Raw genomic sequence first — 15,202 nt, 5'->3', positions numbered from 1 at the left:
AACCTGCCCAATAAAATCTGTCCATTCCCCACGCGATTAGGGATCAATTGGAGCCATTAACGTGGTTTCCGGGTTTACCGTCCGAAAGTTGCGTAGTGGGTGGACTGTGCACCCGCATCACATGCTGTCAGCTGGAGGAGCTCTGTTTAAAGGGACAGTCCTCCAATGGCTGCTCCTGGAGCAAACACCCACACAGCACAATGAAGCAGCCCAGGGGCAATTCTGCTCCTAGATTTAGTGATGCCTCACTCCAGGTGCTTCTGGATGGGGTGAGGAGCAGGGATGTGTTCTACCCAGCGGATGGGAGGAAATGGCCTGCCTCTGCCACCAAGAACGCCTGGCTCGAGGTGGCAGAGGAGGTCACCAGCAGCAGCAACATCTCCCGCACCTGGATCCAGTGCAGGAAGCGCTTCAATGACCTAACTAGGTCGGCCAAAGTGAATACACGTACTCATTCTCCTACATACCGTCTTCCACATCACCGCCCCCACCCCCCCCAACTCGTTCTGCACTGCCAACACGACTCTATCACATCACTCCTCACTCCCACTGAACGCTCATCCTCAACTTATCTGCACTTCCTCACCTCCCCATTACTCACCCCACCACTACCACTCAACCCAATCCTCATACATTTGTCATGGCTCTGTCTCATACTAACCCTCTGATGCATCTCTTTCACGGTCAGCCGCATCCAAACCAATGCATTCGTCGGTTGGCCACTTCACCTTCACCTTCACCGTCACCATCACTCACTCACGCGTCTGTACTTTCTCCCCTTATAGGAGAAGAGAGCCCAGAATGCACAGGAGAGGGCAAGGACCGGAGGGGGGCTGAAACAAATCGTCGTCCTCACAGATGCAGAGCAGGAGGCGCTGGAGCTGAGCCGCACCCTCAAGTGCCTGCCTTTTAGGGACGCCGAGACTGACACCCAACAAACGTCTGGTGACAGAACTTGAACATTCGTCACACACAATATGAATTGATGTTAACATGCCTTGCCATCTTCAGCACCTCAGTATGCTCATCGCAACATGACACATCTGTGATCATGCTTAATATTGCCTTCCGTTCTCTTAAAGGGTCTTCAGCGACCGCTGTGATGGCAGAGGGTGATTCCTCAGAGGACCTGCCAGCCTCTGAGGGTGCACCGTCACATCTAAGCGAGCCATCCACCAGCACAGATACACACACCTTGGTGGGTCCCAGTCTGCATTTAGTTGGGGTCGCACATGGTGAGTTACCACACGCACATGAGCACGAGCAGACACTGGTGGCAGGGGCAGCTGTGGAGAGTCCGTGTCGTTGGGAGCGCTCCTCTCCAGGCTCTGCTCAGCTGGACACAGATGCTGAACCCTGGAGGCCATCCTTTAAAAGGAGAATGATCAAGGGGCAGCAGCACATTTGCGAGGTGCTGGAACAAGTACCATGCGCACTCTCCACAATCGCTCAGAGGATGGGGGAGTCCAACTCCTGCATGAGTGGAATGGTGGCACAGGTACGGGAGGGAATCTCGAGATACTGTCACAGGGACGTGAGGGCATCTCTGAGATAGTGTCGCGGGTAAGTGTGGGAATGTCTGCAATGGAGGGAAGGCTAGCCTCCATGGGGCTTCAAGCATGGCTCACAAATAAGTCCATTCAGGCCCTGACAATGGCCGTTCGGTCTCAGGGTGAACAACGTTCTGCCACCTTAAACAGTCAGGCAGGTACACTAGCACTGGCCTTACAAGACTTCACACATGTCCTCCAAACTGTCGTCCAGCAGAATGGTAAGAGTGGTGTGGGCCTGGCCCAGGGGAGGGATGATGACGAAAGGGGACATGGAAGTGGGGACACCACTCAAAGCGCCCCCACATCTCACCCCTTGCCCCCTTCTCCACTAGTACCCGCAATGCTGCTTCCCTCTCCAGGTGGCTGAGTCTGCCCCTGTGCAGGTGCAGGTGGAGCAGTCTTTGGTGGGACCCTCATGGGCACCAAAACCCAGAGGGCTTGGGCCCAAAGCATCTAATGGGTCAGGGTATGAACAAGAGCAACCTGCCACTACTTCTGCCGCAGCCACAGGGGATACACCACGTAGAAGTAGTCAGAAGCGAAAGGCGAAGGTTTTGTAAGCACGAAAGGGATGCACAAGGGTGTTTGACAGTCCGTCATGTTTTTTATTTATATTTGCTTTTTGTTAAACTCTCATTAAATATTATTACTGTCACCACTACTGCCACGTCTTGGCCGTCCTTGACTGGTTTCTGTAAAAAGGCCCTTTCATGAGGTTCACCATGAACGCCCACACTTGATGCCACCCATTGGGTCACTCTACAGTGGGTGTATGTGTAGTTGCAGGACTGTTTTGTGCAGGGATTGGGGGGGGGCTGGCGTGGGCACTGTTCTATCCAGGTGGTGTGATGACTGGACTCTTCGCACTGTCTGATATTAGGAGAACCGTTCACATATCAGTGACTCCCTGGCCTCACGAGCAGCCAGGTGAGCCACTGTTCTGCCCATGGATTGCTCCTGCTCCTACTCGGGCTCCTCCTCCTCCTCCTCCTCCTCAATATGGGTGGCAGATGTGGATGGGGCCTCTTCAAGTGGCACCCCTCTCTGTTGTGCAGGGCACAACACACGACTGTAATGCGTCCCACTCTGTCTGGTACGTATTGAAGCGCTCCCCCAGAACGATCAAGGCACCTGATGCGCATCTTGAGCAGCCCTATAGCATGCTCAATTGTAGACCTGGTAACGATGTGGCTGTCATTATATCGACGCTGTTGCTTGGTGATGGGGTTCCTCAGTGGTGTCATGAGCCATGCGTGCAGAGGGTACCCCTTGTCCCCGAGGAGCCAACCCTTACGGGTGCTTGGTGCGTGGAAGAGAAGCGGGATGTTGGACTCCCGGAGGGTGAAGGAATCATGGCAGCTGCCAGGGTATCTGGAGCTCACCTGAAGGGATCTCTTGTGGTGGTCACAAATGAGCTGAGTGTTGATGGAATGAAAGCCTTTCCTGTTGATGAACAGTCCTGGCTCGTGTGGAGGTGCTCGTATTGCTATATGGGTGCAATCAATTACACCCTGTTCCCATGGGAAGCCAGCTACAGCGTGGAATCCCACTGTCCTTTCCATCTGCCTGAGGTCGTCCATGGGGACATTGACATAGTGCGAGGCCCTGCAAAACAAGCTGTCGGTGACCTGACTTATGCACTTGTGTGCAGACGACTGAGACACCCCGGTGGTACCCTGGAATGATCCGGAGGTGAAGAAGTTGAGGGCAGTGGTGACTTTGTCAGCGACAGGTAAGAAGATGCTGCTCAGCCCAGCCGGGAGCAGCTCGGCATGAAGGAGGCTGCAGATGTCTGCGACTACCTGGCGACTGACTCTGAGCCTCCATATGCACTGCTCCACAGAGAGGTCCAGGAAGCTGAGCCTCAGTCTGTAGACCCTGTTGCAAGGGTAGTGCCTCCTGCAACGTCGCTCTCTCTGTTGTTGCCCTCCATGATCTTGTGCAGGTGCCTGTGGTGCAGCACTGTGTTGTGGAGCTCCACGTGGCGGAGGTGAGGCTGGTGATGTTGCTCGTCCTCAGATGTAGTGGTGAATGCAGCCATGGCGCCCCTCATCCTGATGGTGTCAGTTTGAGGGGGTCCACAACGTAGTTAAATATGTTTGCACAGCAGAATTTTGGGTGAAGAGTGAGAATTTTGAGTGGAAACACAAAGGTCTTGCAGCCAAAACTTTGTCTGAAGTGTCAGAGTGCCCTGCTGCGATAAATGACGTTTTCTCCCCACCTGTCAAATAAGCATTTGCACCTCCCACTGGCTGCTGGCTGAAACACGTCTGTTGCAACAGGGAGTGTTTCCCACAGCACGGGAAACACGCTGAGGATCCTTCAAGATCACACCCCTGCTAAAATGTCTGGTCAATCAAGTAGTTAAAGTACTGTCGGAGAAACTATGCAAATTATCATCCTGCCGGCCTTAATTGCCGGTGGGATTCCCGCATTCGGGAGGTGCGCACGTACCCGGACACGTCACTGGGGAACACAGAAGTCAGCAGGTTGGAGCCGGGCTCCGAACCCGCTCAGGAATTCATCGATTTTCGGAGCCCCCAGCCCCCAGCCCCCAACGCACCCGCTCTGTCACCCCAAAATCAGCCCCCGTGTCTCAGCCCGAAATTTGGAAGACCACCCCTACTATACCAGTGTGTCATTTATTTCCATTTCCTACACCAGCCATCTTGTAGCCTGTCTAAATGAGATTACCAACTTTTGTGCTGTGGCCCTTGCCCACTAGGAACGTGAACTGGATTGAGACTCCCCAAATTAATTGCACATAGGACCCTTATACCGAGCAGATGGTGAGGACTAGGCTGGATTTGAACCCAAGTCCGAGAGGTGAAAGGCCAGTCCTTAAGCCACTTCAGCACACAGATATCTCCTCAGCCTTTGTTTTACCCAAAATAATCAGGTGCAGTCTTTCTTTCAATAGAATAAATCTGGGGAGAAATTTTCATCTCCATAGCACCCCTTGTATCCCAATTTATGGGGCATAATGAAACAGGAAATTTGATGAAAATTCGTTCTGCTGGATCTTCACCAATTTTGTGCTGTACGCATTTCCTGATGCAAGTGACATAACAGAGGAGCACCAGTCATCCTGCTTAATGGCTGCTGAAGTGGAGACGTTGCAATATGAGATAGTTGCAAGGAGGATGATCCCATTTGACACTCCATATATCCCTATAGGTTATCATTGCAGCATACTTTCCAGGAATTGTACATAAAACTCCACTGTTTGAGTTCACACTGTATTTTACATAGAATTGGTTTGGTTCAACATGGGATTGATTCAACTCTACTACCCTAGCTCTACTGATAGCTAACGGCACCCCCTGGTGTAGTACCAGCCATACAGTCCAGAAGGTCCCGGATCAGATCCCTAGTCTTCGCCTCATGGTCTTGATCTATCCCTGGCCTCGGCGTCTGGTTTAAGGAGGGAAATAAAAATCAGCCAGGTTCCCCATTCCTGATTTCTATCCTGTGTCAGTTAGTAGCACTCTCACCTCTGAGTCAGAAAGTTGTGGGTTCATGCACCCACTACAGGATTTGACAACATAATCTAGGATGAGTACTGAGGGACTTGGATTTTTGGAGATGCCTCCATTTAGATGCGATGTTAAACCAAAGGGCCATCTGCCTGTTCAGGTGATGTAAAAGGTGCCATGACATTATTCATAGAAGAGCAGGGTGTTCTAATGTCCTGGCCAATATTAACTTCCTCATTGATTGTTAATCTGATTTTTTGATAACAATCATTCATCTCATTTATTACTAGTGGGGCCTTGCTTGTAACCATTTAGCAACAGTGGCTGCACTTCAAAAACTAATGAATTGGCTGTGAAGCGCTTTAGGACATCCCGAGGATGCAAATTCTAAATGAAAATTCTTCTTTTCCTAATGACTCTTGCTGACGATTGAGGATGTCAGATGAGATTGAAGTCGGGTTTGGCTGTGGTGCTGTCCATGGTGGAGTAACCTGCCAACACTCAGTCTAAGTTCACACGCTTGAAGAATGGTTACTCCTGCGATTAACTGGTGAGTTGGTGCCTGTAAAACCATATCCCAACAAGAATCAACCTGTTGAGGAAAAGAGAGGTGAAACTGGGGGGTGGGGATGGGGGGGGAGATATCTACCTTACAACAATTCACCCATATAGTATTCAGGAATGGAAACCTACCAAAGAGTGCAATTTCATCCTTCCGATTTGCAGAGCTGAAAAGGCTAGTTGCAGGGTTAAAAATGGATGTAGCCTCATTAAGCAGCAAGCATTAATGCAGTAAACATCCTTTATAAACCATCAAATTCTCCAGTAATCACTCATGCTTGCTGTGACTGTGTACAGATTGTGTGACAATGTATTAGCATGTACTGGTGAGAAAAAAACATGACAGACAAGGGCATTACTAATGTGCAGATGGGCTGGGTAGCGTTCCCATGCAAAGACTTTCAAAAATGAGCTTAAACTAGCTTCTTTCATTTTTAATCCTCCCCATGCCAGAAACTAAAGTCTAAACAACATTTACTCTGCAATAAATAACCTTTACACAGATTTATCGACAAAAAAAAGAGTCTTTATGTCTCCTTTTTGGCATTTCCTCAGTGTTTTTACGAACTTTGACCTTGTCCATGGAAACTGTAGCAGAAATGTCAACACTGATGGGCAGGATAAAGAGAGGCTGTGTTTTAATGTGCATATGAGACAGGCTCGAAACAAAGCTGTTGCGTAGTATTGAATTCATAAGATATCAGTCTGATAAAAGAGCATACAGGCTTTTTATTAAAGTGATTAGAGCCGGAGAAAAAAGGACTGCGGTTTAGCTTTCTCTGGCTTTGACAAAAAAAGGAGCAAAACCCACAGACTTGGACCCTGGGAATGGCGCATGGTTAAAGCCACGTTTGCTCTTCTTTTCCGACCTTGTTTGCATATATCGACTGTGGGATTTCATTAATCTGTTCAAATACCCCATTTTCACAGGTCAATGCATTTTTATAAGACGTTTGTTGAGGTTTGACGAATTGAAGCAGATATCTCATTTATGCTATGTTAGCACCAACACAGTGGCCCTCAAGTCCCATTACCTTATTAACCCACTGTGGTCTGTCCCAGCACCAGTCACCACATGGAGACGGCACATTATCAGCTCTGTATTTTTTCTATTATCAGTTTAACTCTTAAATATTAAGAAATTCCATGATAACTTTCAATCTTTTATAGCATTCAAGATGAACACACTTTTTGGTCACAAATTAGTTCCCCCTCCCCACCCTCCCGCTACAAGAAATGACTTTCATGGAACTGATGAGCAAGGCCAGGGGCTTTATTCAAAAGGAGACACACAAAATCTGGACGGTAAGTCACCCCTAGATTGCATATGGTCATTTTTCTTTTAAACTAATAGCAGCTTGTTCCCGAGTTGTTAGAATCATAGAATCTTACAGCACAAAAGAAAGCCATTCGGTCCATCATGCCTGTGCCAGCTCTTTGAAAGAGCTATCCAATTTAATCCCACACCCCAGTTTTTTCCCTATAACCTTGCAAATTAGTCCTCTTCAAGAACATGTCTGATTGTCTTTTGAAAGTTCCTATGGAATATACTTCCACCACTCTTTCAGGTAGTGCATTCCAGATCTTAACGACCCTCTGTGTGAAAAAAATTCTCCTCATTTCCCCTCTAGTTCTTTTGCTAATTATTTTAAATCTGTGACCTTTGGTTACCGACCCACTTGCCAGAGGAAACAGTTTCTCCCAACTTGCTCTAGCAAAACCCCTCATCATTTTGAATACCTCTATTAAGTCTCCCCTTAACCTTCTCTGCTGTAAGGAGAACAATCCCAGCTTCTCCAATCTCTCCACATAATTGAAGTCCCTCAACCCTGGTATCATCCTGGTAAACCTCCTCTGTACCCTCTCCAAGGTCTTGACATCCCCCCTAAAGTGTGGTGCCTGGAATTGTACACAATACTCCAGCTGATGCCTAACCAGTGATTTGTAAATGTTTAAACATTAAGAGGCGCTGTATTAAAATAAATAAGAAAGACAAAATGAGGGGAGCAGCATGGGCATAGGTTAGAATAGTTTGCATTGCTACTATAGCAACAGCATCTGTGTGACATGATCTGCAGTAACAAACTTGGACTATTTAATAAAGTCAAAAGATGTGGGTATTACTGCAAATATTTTTTTGATTGTTTCAAAAGTAGAATGATCCTTCAGGTCAGTGTTTTGGTTTTCAGCACACTGGAGCGCCAAAAATATAGAACACATGCTCAATTCTACATGTTGCTGAGTTGGCCATTTCAGTCATACTGCTGTGGAGAGGAACAAGGTGTGTTTCCCCTCAGGGACCTTGATGATGTGTATTCTGTGTGTATGTGTACATATGATGTGGAGATGCCGGTGATGGACTGGGGTTGACAATTGTAAACAATTTTACAACACCAAGTTATAGTCCAACAAATTTATTTTAAATTCCACAAGCTTTCGGAGGCTTCCTCCTTCCTCAGGTGAATATGTGTACATATACACAGAAACACACACTGGCTGTAATGAGGCTGGAGGGTGGATGCATTTCACAGCAAATCCCTGCAGTGAAGTGTGCATTCGAGGTACCTAATCATGGAACCGCACCCAATAGGAGTTGGTGCCTTGAGGAGAGGAGGGAAGGAAACTAATATAACCCCCGGGATTGAATAATTGCTCCACTCAATCCCAAAGGATTAAATGCGTCCACCACTGCCTTCCCCGCCTGACCCAGCGTGCTGCCTGTGCAGGCGCGACTGGTGCCAGAAGCTTGCCCCGAATGTGTAGACCAATTCCTGGTGATCCTCAGGCCTCGTGGTTTGGTCACGCAGTGCCTCCTCAACGCCAAGTCTGGCCCTGTGAACCGTGCCCAACGTAAATCTACCCCAATGACTACAAGGGAATTCTGATCAACGACTGTCTTAACAAGAACTGTTACGTTTGAATGAAGGTTTTTCTAAACTTGACCCAGTTCATAAATGACATTTAATTATTTGTTCAGTACTTCAATCTAAACAAAAAAAATATTTTACAGAGAAGAGATTACATTTAGGAATGTGCTTCTGTCTCAATAACATTTCTCTCTGTTGAGTTAATCATTAAAATTGGGACAATTGGAGAATATTCTAAACTCTAAAGTCAGTCTTTTGCATTGATGGGTGCTGCATCCTGCAATTGTCTCCCCTTCTCTCCTGAAGGAGGGCTCTCATGGTGAGACACAATTCCACAGGTTCTGAAATCATAACAAGGTGGTCGTTCTTTATGTGTGAGCATGGTTTCTGTGTCAAGCGGCTAGTCCACTATGGAAGGCATCGTGGCTAACCCCCTACTTGTTCTCACCTAATGACCATATCTGCACTTTCTTGCAGAGGTCATTCAACAGCAATCGGAAGCAAGAATCCTGGCTGATTTTTCCTCCTTCTTAGCCTGGGACCATTAAGGTCATCGTAGCAGAGCACTCCCCCACAACTTCCGGGCTAACTCGGAAAAGACCAGGAACCTAGCCTGGGATTGGATTAAACTAATGTAATTTACTGAGTTTTGGCTCTTTGCAATGATAATAGTGCCATACCTAACGATAAGGGAGCATCTTACAAATCGTGATCATAATATCATTGAATTTGATACTTGTTTGAGAGGGAGAAGGGAGAGTCACAAACCAAGCATTTAAATTTAAGTAAGGGAAACTTCAAAGCGACGGGAAATAAATTGATCACAGTAAACTGGGCTGAACTGTTAATGGGTAAACCTACGAACAATGGGGAGTATTCAACGAATTATTTTGCACAGTACATACAGTAAAACCAGTACATACCACTAAAAGGCAAAGGTACCATGGTCCATATGCAACCATGGTCAACAAATGAGATAAGAAACAGTATTAGACTAAAAATGGCTTAGACAAATGCAAGGAAACGTGTGAATCCAGCAGATTGGGAGAGCTCTAAAAAGCAACAAAGGGATACAAAGAAAATAATGAGGTGCAAAAGGGGAATATGAAAAAAGAACTTGGAAGGGATAGCAAAGCAAACAGCAAAAGTTTTTATAAATGTTTTAAGAGAAAGAGAGTGGTAAAGGGCAATGTGGGCCCATTAAAGACAAATGCAGGCAAGACTATAATGAACAGTAAGAAAGTGGCAGACTTGTTAAATGAGTACTCACTCCTCCCCACATTGACCTCTATCTGCCGTAGTTATGCCCACTCACCTAGTTGTCTATGTCCCTTTGTAACTTCATCTTCCTATCCACACAACTTAGTGATTTAATAAAAATGGTGAGGGATTTGATTTATTTACCTCATTACAGATTTCCTTTCCCCACCAATTTCTACCTTCTCCTCCTCTCCTCTTAAAGGCATTGACTCCTTGCAGGGGTATTTTTTTTGATTCGTTCATGGGATGTGGGCGTCGCTGGCGAGGCCGGCATTTATTGCCCATCCCTAATTGCCCTTGAGAAGGTGGTGGTGAGCCCCCTTCTTGAACCGCTGCAGTCCGTGTGGTGACGGTTCTCCCACAGTGCTGTTAGGAAGGGAGTTCCAGGATTTTGACCCAGCGACGATGAAGGAACGGCGATATATTTCCAAGTCGGGATGGTGTGTGACTTGGAGGGGAACGTGTAGATGGTGTTGTTCCCATGTGCCTGCTGCTCTTGTCCTTCTAGGTGGTAGAGGTCGCGGGTTTGGGAGGTGCTGTCGAAGAAGCCTTGGCGAGTTGCTGCAGTCTGTGGATGGTACACACTGCAGCCACTGTGCGCCGGTGGTGAAGGGAGTGAATGTTTACGGTGGTGGATGGGGTGCCAATCAAGTGGGCTGCTTTATCTTGGATGGTGTCGAGCTTCTTGAGTGTTGTTGGAGCTGCACTCATTCAAGCAAGTGGACAGTATTCCATCACACTCCTGACTTGTGCCTTGTAGATGGTGGAAAGGCTTTGGGGAGTCAGGAGGTGAGTCACTCATCACAGAATACCTAGCCTCTGACCTGCTCTCATAGCCACAGTATTTATATGGCTGGTCCAGTTAAGTTTCTGGTCAATGGTGACCCCCCAGGATGTTCATGGTGGGGGATTCGGCGACCGAAATGCCGTTGAATGTCAAGGGGAGGTGGTTAGATTCTCTCTTGTTGGAGATGGTCATTGCCTGGCACTTATCTGGCGCGAATGTTACTTGCCACTTATGAGCCCAAGCCTGAATGTTGTCCAGGTCTTGCTGCATGCGGGCTCGGACTGCTTCATTATTTGAGGGGTTTCGAATGGAACTGAACACTGTGCAATCATCAGCGAACATCCCCATTTCTGACCTTATGATGGAGGGAAGGTCATTGATGAAGCAGCTGAAGATGGTTGGGCCTAGGACACTGCCTTGAGGAACTCCTGCAGCAATGTCCTGGGGCTGAGATGATTGGCCTCCAACAACCACTACCATCTTCCTTTGTGCTAGGTATGACTCCAGCCACTGGAGAGTTTTCCCCCTGATTCCCACTGACTTCAATTTTACTAGGGCTCCTTGGTGCCACACTCGGTCAAATGCTGCCTTGATGTCAAGGGCAGTCACTCTCACCTCACCTCTGGAATTCAGCTCTTTTGTCCATGTTTGGACCAAGGCTGTAATGAGGTCTGGAGCCGAGTGGTCCTGGCGGAACCCAAACTGAGCATCGGTGAGCAGGTTATTGGTCGACGACACCTTCCATCACTTTGCTGATGATTGAGAGTAGACTGATGGGGCGGTAATTGGCCGGATTGGATTTGTCCTGCTTTTTGTGGACAGGACATACCTGGGCAATTTTCCACATTGTCGGGTAGATGCCAGTGTTGTAGCTGTACTGGAACAGCTTGGCTAGAGGCGCAGCTAGTTCTGGAGCACAAGTCTTCAGCACTACAGCTGGGATGTTGTCAGGGCCCATAGCCTTTGCTGTATCCAGTGCACTCAGCCGTTTCTTGATATCACGTGGAGTGAATCGAATTGGCTGAAGACTGGCTTCTGTGATGATGGGGATGTCGCGAGGAGGCCGAGATGGATCATCCACTCGGCACTTTTGGCTGAAGATGGTTGCAAACGCTTCAGCCTTGTCTTTTGCACTCACGTGCTGGACTCCGCCATCATTGAGGATGGGGATGTTTGCAGAGCCTCCTCCTCCCGTTAGTTGTTTAATTGTCCACCACCATTCACGACTGGATGTGGCAGGACTGCAGAGCTTTGATCTGATCCATTGGTTGTGGAATCGCTTAGCTCTGTCTATAGCATGCTGTTTCCGCTGTTTAGCACGCATGTAGTCCTGAGTTGTAGCTTCACCAGGTTGGCACCTCATTTTTAGGTACGCCTGGTGCTGCTCCTGGCAAGCTCTTCTACATTCCTCATTGAACCAGGGTTGATCCCTGGCTTGTTGGTAATGGTAGAGTGAGGAATATGCCAGGCCATGAGGTTACAGATTGTGCTGGAATACAATTCTGCTGCTGCTGATGGCCCACAGTGCCTCATGGATGCCCAGTTTTGAGCTGCTAGATCTGTTCTGAATCTATCCCATTTTATAGTTCTATAAGTACCACTCTGTTGACCTCTGCTACTTCACCAAAGTGGATATTATGTGTGAGCCTTGAAATGCAGGATCAGCAGTCTATTTGACTGCTATTGGCATCACAGTCAAGGCTTACACAAGCACACTACCAGTAGGGGTCAATGAAAAGTCATCAAGAGCGAAGGCCTTGCCCGATTTTTCCCATCCTATCCCAGGGACACTAAGGCCAATTGTAGCTCCCCTCTGCTCACTCTGGCTGGGATCAGTTAACTCAGCACAGACCAGGGATCAAATCTGGGCCTTCCTGGACAGTGTGACTCAGCTGCTCACTGAGCCGACAAGGGAACCCTCATGACAGAATTTTCCTGCAAATTACAATACTCTACCGAAAATGTTTGTGCAATAATTTAACAGCGCTAAATTAGCTGGAAGACGTTAACCATGACTTATGTAATTAATCCCAATTTTACTTCACCCAAAATCAATGATAATGTTAAAATACAAACACATTTTCGGAATTTTTACTGCGGTAACTAAACAGCCTAGTACAAATAACCCCAGACTAAGTTTGTTTGATCAAAAATAACATTTGAGAAAATGACACATTAATAGCTGTAATTCATCATTGTCTAGACATGACATCACTGAAAAAAATATTTTAAACCAGTATCTGCTCCATCACTTTAAGGAATGCTTTAGGAGGTTTTACACTTATGTCGCTAGATTACTAAAATTAGTCGTGCAATTATTAAAATCACTTAAATACACAAGTACAATATTTTTCTTGTATTCTTATATATACAGATTGGTCATTTTAACTCTCTAAGCACCAGATTTGTAACAATGCCATACAAAACTAAGTATGAACATATAGATGATCATAACATGCCTAGTCTGTTGTATCTTCTTCCATATCCCTTCAAGCGAGCCATCCTTTCGTGTGTCCTTCCCCCCCCCCCCCCCCCACAACAATTATTAGCTGGTTGCAAATTGCTGTGTACCGACATGGACGCTGCCTGGCCTGCCACCCTATCCAATGATGGCAGATATCAAATGTTATCCATTGACTTTCAACATATATACACACTTGTAATAGCGACTGATGATAAATCCTAAATCGGAACACAAAGATCTTTTAGCAGTTGCTGCTTGAAGTAGCTGCTAATTGATGCCAATGTAGATTTAAACTTAATATGTGGATCCTGAGGTTCCATTTTTAAAAATATATTTGTTCTCAGGATGTGGGCAATACAGGCAGGGCCATCTTATTGGCCACCCCTAGTTGTCCGGAGAAGGTGGTTGTGAACCTTCTTCTTGAATCAAATGTGTTACAGCTGAGTGGCTTTCTAGGCCACTTCAAAGGGCATTAAGAGTCGACCACATAGTGTGGGACTGGAGTCAAGTGCAGACCAAACTGAGTAGGGGTGTTCCTTTTCCTGAAAGACATTAGTGAAGCAATCTGTCAGCTTTCATGGCCAGTTTTCTGGCACTAACCCATAATTTGCCAGATTTATCAAATTTAAATTTGCAGCTTACCCATGGTGGGATTTGAACTCAACCTCTGGGTTGCTGGTCCACGACAGTAACTACTACACTTACGTACCTGAGTCACTCCGTAATATAGATGGTGCCATTTTCAGCTTTGTCTTGCGCTGGGGATAACGCACCTCACCAGTTAGGCTCCAGTGTCCCATGATAGGATTTGAAAGAGCTAATCCTGATTTGGAAATCTGCCCCAAAATCGCTGGCTTCCTCACTTACGTTTTCTTTGGAATTTTAAATCCAATGTTCTGATGGTAAACAGTGCAAATCGAGTTTTGTTGTTTGAAGGTCAGCTTTTAACACGAGAATGAGAAATGCCACCCCCTGGTGCAGGCTGAACGCCAGCAGAGTTTTTAGAAAAGTTAAACAATGGATCTTTCTTTTTAATTTCTGTAAATCTTTTCCATTTTACTGCCTGGTTGCAATGAAAGTGATGCCACAGTTCTCAAACTGCGAGCTGGTTTGTTTTTCAGATGACACTGCAGGAAATGCAGATCCCCATGTCTCTAAGCATTCGGTCTGTGTTTCACAAAAAAAAAGAAAAATTACCTCTTTGAACTCCTGGCTTCAGTAAAAAGTCACCATGAAGATGTTGGATTGTCGTAAAAACCCAACTGGTTCACTAAAGGCCTTTAGGGAAGAAAACCTGCCGTTCTTACCCGGTCTGGCCGATACGTGACTCCAGTCCTATACCAATGTGATTGACTCTTAACTTTCCCCTGAAGTGGCCTAGGAAGCCACTCAGTTGTAGCATCGTCTTCTCAGACATGAGCAATAAATGCCAGCCTAGCCAGCGATGCCCACATCCTGAGAATTCATTTATTTATATGTGCTGTGGGGTTACCATCCACCTGGCTTCAGACTGCTGCTTTTTGAGTGTTTTGTCCAATTTAAATCTATAACATATTAAATTTGCCAGGTATGTCATGCATTTCTTATTTGGGCATCATCATTCTGTCTTGCCTCTAGGTGATATCTAGATAGGACTTTCCTGTTGTAAAGCTAAAGCCGCGCTTGCAGCTGTACACTTCTACCACTAGATGAAGCTTCAGAAGTTGCAGGTCCCCATATCGATACCTACAGCATCACTAATGCACTAAGGGAAATTTACTTTGTCTTGACTTTCTATGGGCAATGCCTCAAAAGATCCACTAGTAATTTTGTAAATGTGAACTGGACACCAAATATCTAGTTTCTAAAACAGAAGTCCATTTTTCATCTGTGTCCTAAGACTTGGAAGTATTACTTATTAATTGACGCTTTCAATGCACTTTCACCTGCAGCAAAGTAATCATCTTCAGGCTTGGTTAAAAACAGTGAGGTAGACTTTCACCTTCAGCACCTGGGCAGTAATCTGGCAGAGCGGATTGCCGCCCGTTACAGAACCTACCCGATTTTAATTCCATTGATTTAAATGGAATGAAAATCAGACTGGTTCTATAATAGGTGGGCGATCCGTTCCAGTAAATTACTGCCCAGGCAGTGAAGATGAAAATCTACCCCAGTATCCCTACTATGGTGTTGTGAGAGAGGGGAGTGGAGGCTCGGTGTTTCCTCCCAGGGAGAGAGGATGAGGCTTCCCCGTG

At 46.5% G+C, this 15,202-nt stretch overlaps 1 long non-coding RNA gene across 1 annotated transcript in view; it reads right to left on the bottom strand.

Annotated features, from left to right (window-relative positions):
- LOC137335319 (uncharacterized) overlaps nt 1-15,202 on the bottom strand; it is a 55,976-nt gene that overhangs the window by 15,550 nt on the left and 25,224 nt on the right. The window contains exon 2 of the long non-coding RNA XR_010966393.1: nt 13,678-14,135. This is a non-coding gene — a long non-coding RNA (uncharacterized lncRNA). The remainder of the gene's footprint in view (nt 1-13,677; nt 14,136-15,202) is intronic.

This window comes from Heptranchias perlo, chromosome 19, assembly GCF_035084215.1.
Source record: "Heptranchias perlo isolate sHepPer1 chromosome 19, sHepPer1.hap1, whole genome shotgun sequence".
NCBI lineage: Eukaryota > Metazoa > Chordata > Chondrichthyes > Hexanchiformes > Hexanchidae > Heptranchias > Heptranchias perlo.
This window is presented reverse-complemented; position numbering and strand designations above follow the sequence as displayed.